Here is a 10,493-nt window from a genome sequence, read left to right as displayed (position 1 = left end):
AGGACAAACATAAATAACCTGAAGACAGCCAGAGAAAGTAACTGTGACCAGCGAGGCAGAGCGCTGATGGATGGCGATGTCTCTGGAGGAGGAAAAGCAGGGCCCAGAGGATGCAGAGTGCGTGCCAGGGGCCCCGGGAGGGGCTGTGACAGCAGTTCTTGGTGAATCAGGCGTGCGAGGAGCTGTGTGTTCCTTCTCAGTGCAGGGTATTGATGGTTTATTGATCCAAGGCGTGGGGAAAGGGTGACTGCAAGGAGAACTCTGCTCAGGGCTGGCGGGGGCGGGCGCAGGGAAGGCTGGGAGGGGGGCTATGGGCAAGGGTGGGAAGGGAGGCCCAGGGAGAGAAGAGGGGTGAGAGAGGACCAATGTGAAAGGGGAAGGAGTGCAGGCAGGGGGAGGAGTGACTCCTTGTGGAACAGGAGAGGGCTTTGACCCAACACCCAGCTTGGTGGCCTGAGGTTAGCTGGGGTCTTTCTGGCAACTATAAACGACCAGCAGCTCTGCCTTGCCCTCCCCCTGCCACTTCTCTCTGAAGGCTTTGGACACCCTGGCCATACTCACAAGCCCACGCTGGTGATAGATGCTTAGCATGCATCAGACAACATCCAGACGGTTGCGACAAAATTAGCCAATTTCCAAAACCCATTAAATACGCCTCCTGATAGCATCTAAGTGCCATTTTCAAAAGCGTAAACCGCCTGGGGAGGCTTCACTGTGAATACTTCTGGGCTGCCCTCTCCTCCCCTCAGCTGGAGTCTACAGACTGAGAGGTCTCTCTCAGTGACTCATGCAGGGGCTCGGCCCTGGCTCCTGGAATCCTGTGGCTGGGACGCTCAGTGCCTCCCTGGGAAGTTTAATTGCGCTCACCCAGCCCTGAATGATGAACACTGCAATGTACCAGGCTGCTGGACTGTGGGTTCCAGCTCCAACTTGGCAGGAAACCTGGAGACCTGGCCCGCAACCCAGGCACGTGCCCTGACTGGGAATCAAACCAGCGACCCCTTGGTTCGCAGGCCAGCGCTCAATCCACTGAGCCACACCAGCCAGGGCTCTGTTTTTACGTTTTGCATGTGTCTCCTTTAAATAGCATAGAGCCAGCATTTGTTTTTTAATCTAGTTTGAGAATCTTTTACTGTAGCATTTAGTCCATGTACATTTATTGTAATGCAATCAAAATATTTGGATTAATTTCTATGTTGGCTTTTGTACTTTTTATTGTCTCATCCTTTCTGCCTTCTCTTTCCATTTTTCTTGACTTCCTTTGCATTAATTGAAATTTTTTTCACTCCATTTGTTTCTGGTTATAGTTTGGAAGATACATTCTGTACCATTCTTTTGGTGATTATCTTAGGAAAATTCTTCATGCTTAAATTATTGAACTCTAAAGTGAATTAGTTTTCAACCCTTTCCTCAAACTTCATAAAAACCTTGGAGCACTTAGGCTCTGTCTCCTGAGCCTGGGAAGCCTGTAAAATCTCAAACTTAAATTTACTAAGGTTGAGAGATATCCTCAGGGTGATAGCCAGCTTCAGTAATCTGTTCAATTTTTAAATTCCTTACTCTGCGGATTCCTTACTTTCTTGCCAAATCATTGGAGCATTAAAAATATTTTCTTGCCCTGGCTGGTGTGACCCAGTGGATTGAGCACTGACCTGTGAACCAAAAGGTCATGGGTTCTATTTCTGGTCAGGGCACGTGCCTGGGTTGCAGGCCAGGTCCTCAAGTGGGGGCGTGTGAGAGGTAACCAATCAATGTGTCTCTCCCTCTGCTGTTTCTCTCCCTCTCTTACTCCCTTCCTTCCTCTCTCTCTAAAAAATGAATTAAATCTTTCAAGAAATACTGAACTAATTTGAGAAAAGAAAGAAATAAAAATATATAATCCATGGACAAATTAAAAAGAAATATTTTCTCCACAATTGTTAGTGTATCTCAGTGGAAGGGTAGCTTAGTGCATTTAGATGCTTATGTTTCCAGAAATAGAAGTCTACCTAATCCCTTTGAGCCTCAATTTTCTTGTACATTAAATGGGGATAATAATAATAATCACCTCACAGGGTTGTTTTGAGGAATCAATTAAAAATATAATGAAGCAGTTAATACAGTATGCATAAAATAGTTTGTCATGTACATATTTCCACACACATATTGACACACTGGAAGGGAGGCCATTCTCTTGACTATTTTTGTGCATCTTAGAACAAATGTCCTCCTGCCATTTTTGATTAATTAAAAGAATATCCTGGCATTACAAGGTAAAGACGTTGCTATCTGCAATTACTGATCAAATAAATCAGGACTTGGGGGCTGTTTTGCAGTCAAAACAAAATAAAGAAACCAGTCGGTTTCTAAAGCCAATAGAACTCCTCATTTCCTTTTTTTTTAAAGAAAAATCATTATCAGGATAGCCTCATTTTTTTCATTTACTCATCTTATAATAAAAAAATTGAACTTATAAATTCCTTCCAATAAATAACATTTTAGCTGTCGGAGCCTCACATAAACAATTGATAAATTATGCAGGGTCCTAAGTGCATCAGGGGTTGAGAGAACTCAGGGAGTTAAAGTAGTTGATGAAAGCTTCGTGGCTTTTGACTGAATTACACTGAAGGAGAGGAGATGCTCCGGAGGTTTGGACCTTCACAAGGAAACCAGCCCTCCCTGCCCCTCACCCTTGACCACAGTTATTGACCCTCCTTGCCCTGCATGACCTAGGGACCCTGTGATTCCCAAAGAAAGCAGCTTTAATCTCTTCTCTTCCCAGCTGTACTCCAGGTCTCCTCTTGAGAGCTGAGTTCACTTGTAGTTCTAGAATGGATGCTTCACTGATGTCACATGTAAGCATTAAAGGCAGGTACCCGGGTCATTCAAAGAAGTCATGTCTTTTTCTTTAAGACAAATAACCTCAGTTCCAGTTCAATCTTGGTGAAGGACCGTCCCAAGCATTTCTTACCCATCATACAACTTGCACCTTCCAAGAATCCCAGGCTACTGCCCAAATCTCTCTCCTCCCCTTCACAGTTGTGAAACTTCTCTACTCACTGTGATCATCTCTTCACTTCCCACTCACTGCTCAGCCTTGGCTTCCACCCCATCACTTCACATCTAGAGTGATGGCTAAGGCCGCCAGTGATGTCCGTGTTGTTAGACACATGAGCGTCCTTCAGTGCTCATCGCACTGGCCTTTCATCATCTTTGCACATGGCGGAGCACTCCCTTCACAAATCATTCTTCCCTTCATTCTGTAACCCCGATTTCTAGGCCTGGTTTCACCTCCTTCTCCCCTCTGTCCCCTCTTCCGGTTCATGCTTCTTACTGAACAATTAAATGTTGGGTTTTCTTAAGGGTGAAACCCAAGCCCTCTCATCTTTACAGTTTTTTAAAATTTTTTATTTATTAATTTGAGAGGGTGAGGGAGACATCACTTCGTCATTCCACTCATTGATGCATTCGTTGATTGATTCTTGCATGTGCCCTGACCAGGGATCGAACCTTTAGCCTTGGCATAATGGGATGCTGCTCTAACCAACTGAGCTACCCAGCCAGGGCTCTTTACACAATTCTTGATTCCTGGGGCATCTTATTCATATGCATAGCATCATTGCTGTCTCTGCTAATTTTTCCCAAATGTGTATTTCCCATTCAGACTCACACATCCAGCTATCTGCTGGACAACTCGACTTGAATGTGTTAACGGCACCACAAGCCAACAAATCCACAGTCACCCAGGTTCTTTTCCCCACAGCTGCTGATTCTCTGGGAGTCCTTTTCTTAGAGAAGGGCACCAGCAGCCATCCAATTGCTCAAACCAGAAATCTGGGCATCAATTCCTCTCCGTCAATACCCCCACCCTGCCCAGACTATATATATAGTCTATTACCAAATCCTGTCCATTTTTATCTCCTAAATAGCTTGCTGATGTGTTCACTTCTCTCTATTTCCATGCCATTCTAAACTACCATCTTATTTCACCTGGACCATAGTAGCTGCTATGCCTAAACTCACCTTACCACCTTTCCCCAAATCTATTCTTAGCTAAAGATCTCTTTTAAAAGCAAATCTGATAATAGTGGCCCCTGTTTAAACCCTAGATGTCCTGCCACTGATTTTAGGATTAAAAACAACACATTGTGAGACCCTGATTATCTCCCCACCCTCATTTGATTCTTGGTTCCCTTTAATTCTCTTCCTTCCAGCCTCACTGGCCTTTTTTCCTTCTCTGCACCACAGGACTTTTGCACATCCTATTTCTAGCTAGCTAGCTAGTTAGCTATCCTCACTCTTTAGTGCTCATTTCAAGCGCCACTTTGCCAGAAAAACCTTATCCAAAAATTCTGATCCCATCACATCTCTACTATAGGTTCTTAAAACACCGTATTGCCATTGTTAGCCACACCTGTCACAGTTGCAATTTTGTATTTGTTAGTATGATTATTCAGTCACTGTCTGCATTTTGCATTTGACTGTAAGTTACAGCTGGTATTTCTCATAATTGTACCCAGTGCCTGGCTTACAGTGAGCACCCTGCAAGCATTTGTAGAATGAAGGATCAAAAAAGATAGGTACTATTTTTAAGACAGGCACTATTATTAATCCATGTTACATAATGAAAAAAAAAATGAGGTTTAGAGAGGTTAAGTAATGTGCCCAGCTAAGCAGTGACTGAGTCAAAATTTGGACCTGCTTTTCTGAGTCCAAAGCCTGCATTGCTTAAGCAGAACTCTGCTTTTCAAGTGGACCAAATACCCAAACTGGATTAGCCAGCAGCTTTCTAAGGACAAGAGTTCCCTGTGGCCACATCTGCCTAGTCCTGGAAATCAAAAACAGAATCCTGGAAATCAGAACAGAATCTCAGAGTCTAGAGCTGGATGTGATTTAGAAATCATCCGGTGAGAGGTGATCTGTCCAAAGACACAGCAAGATGGCGGCAGACTTAAGGTTAGAACTTCTAACTCCAAACTCAATGCTTTACACTCTGAATTCACTATATCCATCCTGCCTCCTTTCCCAGGGCAGGAGCTTAGTGTCCAAGGTCCAAGGTTAGATCTGCCAAGAGCAATGGCCTCCAAACTTTTCTGACTATAGTCAATTTGTGATGGAGGGTGAGGAGCAGAAAGCAAAAGATCCCTGGATCCACCTGTTATCACTTTCCAGGATAAAAGAGCTCAGTGCTATCAATTAGGGCTATCCTATAAGCAAATTTAGGGCTACCCCTATGCATCTACTTGAGTAGTAAGTGTATAATTTGTTTTGCCCCAGGCAAAGTACTAAACTGCTAAACCCACAAACTGCATTATCCAACTCTAGGAAAGTACCACAATTAAGTTCACAGATAAAGAAATTGAGGCTTAGAGAGATTGAATAATTTATCCTATCCAAAGTTACACATTTTATGGGGGACAGAGTGGGGATTTGAACCCAAAATGCTCTAGGTTGGCCCTAACCAGATAGCTCAGTTTATTAGAGAGTTGTCCTCATACACCATGGTTGTGGGTTCAATCCCCGGTCAAGGCACACACAAGAATCAACCAATGAATGCATAAATAAGTAGAACAACAAATTGATGTTCCTCTCTCTCTCTCCCCCGCTCCCTCCCTCCCTTCCTCCTTCTCTCTAAAATCAATAAATAAAAAATGTAAATATTCTAGGTCTAGGCTCTTAAACTTTATACTAGCTTCTTTCAAAAAACATTTCTTTCACCACTGCTCACCTAATACATTTATCCTTTCATTTGAACAACTAGTTTAACAAAAACAAAAATGAGGTATTCTGTATGTTCAAACATGGAAAGATATATTATTAAGACAAAAAATCCATGGTGGGCTGTGTATGCTTTATACATGACGAAAAAGTACATATACAATGATGGCATATACAACAGCCATTAATCTGTTGGAAGCGGGCCTGGGGAGGCCATAAACAAGAAGCAGCCAAAATACATAAATAAATAACAATAAAAAATGAAAAGAAAAACTAAAGAAAATAGGAAAAAGCTCTGGCTGGTGTGGCGCAGTGGACGGAGCACCTACCTGTGAACAAAAGGTCCGCTGGTTCGATACCCCAGTCAGGGTACATACCTGGGTTGTGGGCCGGGGCCCCCAGTGCGGGGCACGTGAGAGGCAACCACACATCCATGTTTCTCTCCCTCTCTTTCTCTCTCCCTTCCTCTCTCTCTAAAAATAAATAAATAAAGTATCCTTTAAAAAAACAAAATAGGAAAAAAACAGGAAGCAGCCTTTTACTCTTAGCTCCTCTACTTCATGAGCAATTATTATGTGTTTAACTTTTTAAAGCTTGAAACGTTTACTGTAAACATAAATATATGTCATTTCCCAGTGTAGATAACTAAATACCCACCACAAACCAAACCAGCAGCAATTCAATCCCCTAATTCACATTCAAACCAACTCCCTTAAAAGTGAAGGCAAAGCAAAGAGTAATAAAGCAATGCAGGCCCTGGAATCTGATCAGGGTTCAAATCCCTGGTTCCACCGCTTATCAGCTTATGATTTCAGGGGGGTTATTTAACCTCTATGAACCTCAGTTTCTGTATGTGTGAAATGGGGACAATCTTGCCTCCTGGGATAGTGGTCAGGATAAGAGAGACAAACTCACGTCAAACACTGAGTATGGAGTCTGACAGGCAGTGGGCCATCAATGGGGCTAGTAGCCATTATTATGCACCCCAGTCAGGAAAGGCACAAGACTAGAAAGTTAGATCGACCATAGGAACTTTGCAGGTCAGTCTGACCCAAGGCTGGAGCCTGTGTGGGACAGAAATCCCTCAGCCTAAACTCTGAAATCCAAAACCCTCTAGGACCAAAAGCTTTTCTGTAAGCCTAAGGCGAACAAATTCATCAGAGGAAGACCCTGAAATGCCATGAGGCTGTATACTGTTTTTATTGATCACACTTGGGGTGACTAGTCATACGTTTTCCGGAGGAAATATCGATTGCTTGCTTATGTGGTGCTGCCTGGGGCCTCACTAAGGATTTTACATAATATATGGTAGATGCACCCTATTACGTTGTTAAAATCTATAAAATTCTGAATTAAGAAAAACATCTGGCTCCAGGGGTTTCAGATAATGTATTGTAAACCTATCTTTCCAGTTTCTCAAGTCTTCCTTGTCCACAGACCAACTTCTTCCTATCAGTCATTGGCAGAGGAACCTGGCTAAGACTCAAAGGCCTCTGGGCATGCCTGGGAATTCAGCACTACGGACAGCAACACACCCAGGGGAGCTGCCAAACGAATTTCCTAATCTCTTGGACTCGGTTTTCCTACCCGTAGGCTTGACACAATGCAGCTTGCCTGAGAAATGCCACCCTTGTTTCCTAGTAGTAAAACACAAGGTATGGGGGCAGAAAGGAGTGGGAGGACAGTTGGTGTGGTGTGGGCGGAGGAAATAAATGTGTTTCTTATCTTTTTCCTTCAGGCTCTTCTCCTCTGACATCATTAAAAACCTGGCATACTCTGAATGTTTGTTTTCATCAAGTTTCCTTGCTTTTCTAATCTGCAAATTCTTCTGCCTGGTTTCCTTTCCTGAGTATTCTGTTTTACCTAGCCCCTGGATTTTTCTCAGCCTCACCTGCCCGGTGTGGGATGTAAAATAAATAAATAGATAACTCTCATCCACCTTCTAAATTCTCCCAGCTGGTATACTTACCTGGCAGGGGAGACACCGTGGTCACAAAGGTGGTTTTCCCAGGGCAAAGCTTATCCACTGCACTCCGGATGTGCTGACCCCCGCGATTCCCCCAGAAGTGGGAAACTCGACCTAATAATCTGTGGTGGGGGTGGGGGGGATACTTCATTTGCACTGCCCCCTGGGAAAATAAATAAATAAATGAATGAATTCTTCTAGCTGGGCTAATAACCGAATGAACAGAATCAGATTAACATGAGAAAATGTACAACGTGTATTGTAGATGTACATGTTGGGAGTGTCATAAAATGTGAAATCAGAAACCCATTGGAGAGCGGAGGCTGATGTGCCATTCTAGACCAAAGAGAAGCAGGGCGGGGGGTCTGGGATTCCAAAGGGAAAGTAGGTAATTCACAGGTAGTGAAAAGAGCAGACATACAGCAAACAAGTTCTTGTTGGGCCACCCAGAAACAATGGGACACAGGGGAAATGAGCTTTGCTAGGTTTCTTCCTGTCTGTCACATATGTGCTAATTCATATGTTCTAAGGTGATTATGCTAAGGTTCCCTTCCTGAAGCCGGTTAAAAAAATCTGAATGGCTTTAGGCAGAAAGGGGGAGGGCCAAAATTTCTCTCAAGTCCATTTGTTTTTCAATAACCGGATTAAGATCAGTATCACAAGAGGCACATTTTGGGGTAGCAAAACTTTGATCCCCTCATCAGCAACCAGGTAACAAGGCAGAGAGACCTTGTTAGGAGTGGACATGAGGTTCCCAATGGACTCCTTCCCACCCCAGTCACTCCAATAAAAGAGAGAGGAAGTGAGCCCCAGATTGCCACTGCTGTTCATGCTGGCACTATCATTAGGTCCCTGAGGGAAAAAGGGCAGGAGTGAAGTGGCTTCCTTTACTACTAAGTGAAGTCATATCCATCCAGTCTCACTGAAAACAACATTCCAACTGACAAGCATAAAGCCACAGTATGTGAGAGCTGCAAGGGACCTTCCAGCTTATGTACCAGAGGCAGTAGCCACAGGATGGTCGCTTTTCTTTATTCAACAGATACCTATTAAGTGTCTGTTTATGCCAGGCTGCATACCAAGGATGCACAATGCAGCCCTACCCTTCTCCCTGGAGCAGAGTCAGGTAAGAGAGAGAGGCAAGTAAGATTCAAAAGTGCAGTGTGTTAGGCCCTGGCGGGGTGCTCAGTTGGTTGGAACGTCATCCCATATACCAAAAAGGTTGCAGGTTCAATCTGGTCCGGGCACATACCTAGACTGAGGGTTCAATACTCTCTCTCTGTCTTTCTCACTTTCCCCCTTCTCTCTCTCTAAAATCAATAAACATATCCTCAGGTAAAGATTAAAAACAAAAGTACGGTTTGTTGAGTGCTGTGGTAGGGAAATACAGGGTATTACAGGAAGCCAGTGGTGGCAAATGCAGCCCAGGCTGAGGAGGAGACACCTGAGCTGAGATTTTAGGGACATCTGGGTGGGTGTGGCTGGTGACTTCAAGGAAACAGAACATAAGGGAAGGCAGTGCACTGTTAGAGAACTCAGACTTGTCACCTCTTTGTATTTGTATATATTTGGCCTTATTCCACAGCTAAAATAATCTCGTCTCTGATGACCAGGGCCATAGCCTTTAACTCTGTCCCTTCGGAGCCTACTCTGTACCCTAAATACACTAAGTGCTTGGTCAGTGGTTATCAGTGGGAAGTGCTCCTGCACACAGGGGGAGAAAAGCCTTGTCCTCTGAAAGTCACCGCTGGGACAAGCACACGACACTCTGCATGCACACAGAGTCCCAGGTCTTGTATCACAGCAGTGCCCTCGCCCCGCTGCAGCCTCCACCTGGCTGGCCAGCTTCCAGGACAGGAAAACAGCAGAATCATGCATCAATTCCATGTCTCTTTCCTTTGACTGGGTATTGATCTCTGATGATTTTTCCAAGGTGGAAGTTACTCAACTTCTCTGGGACACATTTTCCTCACCTGTACCCTGGGACTGATACATAGTTATGGGAATCAAATGAGATACTGTCTGAGCAGGTGCGTCAGAAGCTGTAGAGTGCAAAGCAGATATAAAGCATTCTTATTCTTCCACTCATTTTTATTTTCATTATTACATCAGGCAAAAGACACAGTCAGCCTGCTCGCCCCTGCTGCTAATTCACACCCCACACCGCCGCCACCCCACCCCCCCAAAGGAAACACACACACATCCTGGCCCCGGGAAAAGTGGGAAGCACCAGCAGTGTAGGCTCCTGCGCCACTGAGCAAGCGCTCATGTGCCCGGAGGCGGCCTGTGGAATGGGTGGGGATGGCTCTGGATCTGCCTCTAGACGTTGCATTAACTCCCCCATTCTCCTTCCCCGGCTTGAGTGAGCCTGTGCGCAGTGGGAGAGCAAGGAGCCGGCCAGGACCGGTGCTGAGAACTCTCCCCATCTTCTAGTCAAGAATTGGTTCCCACTACCTGCATATACCCAGAAATCCATGTGGCCTTGACCATGAGCTTGACTTGGGGGCACTGAGCTCACTGAGCTGTGGTGGGGCTCACCTTCTCCCTTATGGGGAACATCTCTTCCAGTGTGTGGCCTATTGGTGCAGGTGGTGAAGCAGATCTTCCCACACTGATTTACATTCCCTAAGAAACACTGAGCAAATCAATCCCTGATAAAAAGAGCTAAAAGTTTGTGCATGAAAAAGCTTATGAAGGGGAGTCCCTAGGTGGAAAGAAATTAGCAACCGAAACTGACTCCAAAAAAAATCAGAGCCCACAGTGTTGGATTCTGCTCGGGGAATATCAGAGATGTGGGAGCAGAACGGGACATAAAGGATTTTCTACAAAG

General features: G+C 44.7%; 1 non-coding gene across 1 annotated transcript; it reads left to right on the top strand.

Annotated features, from left to right (window-relative positions):
- Positions 1-7,658: 7,658 nt before the first annotated feature.
- LOC112312138 (U1 spliceosomal RNA) lies at positions 7,659-7,829 on the top strand. The gene has a single exon (XR_008427444.1). It is a non-coding gene; the product is annotated as a U1 spliceosomal RNA (small nuclear RNA).
- Positions 7,830-10,493: the final 2,664 nt, after the last annotated feature.

Source organism: Desmodus rotundus, chromosome 7, assembly GCF_022682495.2.
Source record: "Desmodus rotundus isolate HL8 chromosome 7, HLdesRot8A.1, whole genome shotgun sequence".
NCBI classification, from domain to species: Eukaryota; Metazoa; Chordata; class Mammalia; order Chiroptera; family Phyllostomidae; genus Desmodus; species Desmodus rotundus.
The sequence above is the reverse complement of the archived record's forward strand: the minus strand, read 5'-3'. Positions and strand labels throughout refer to the sequence as shown.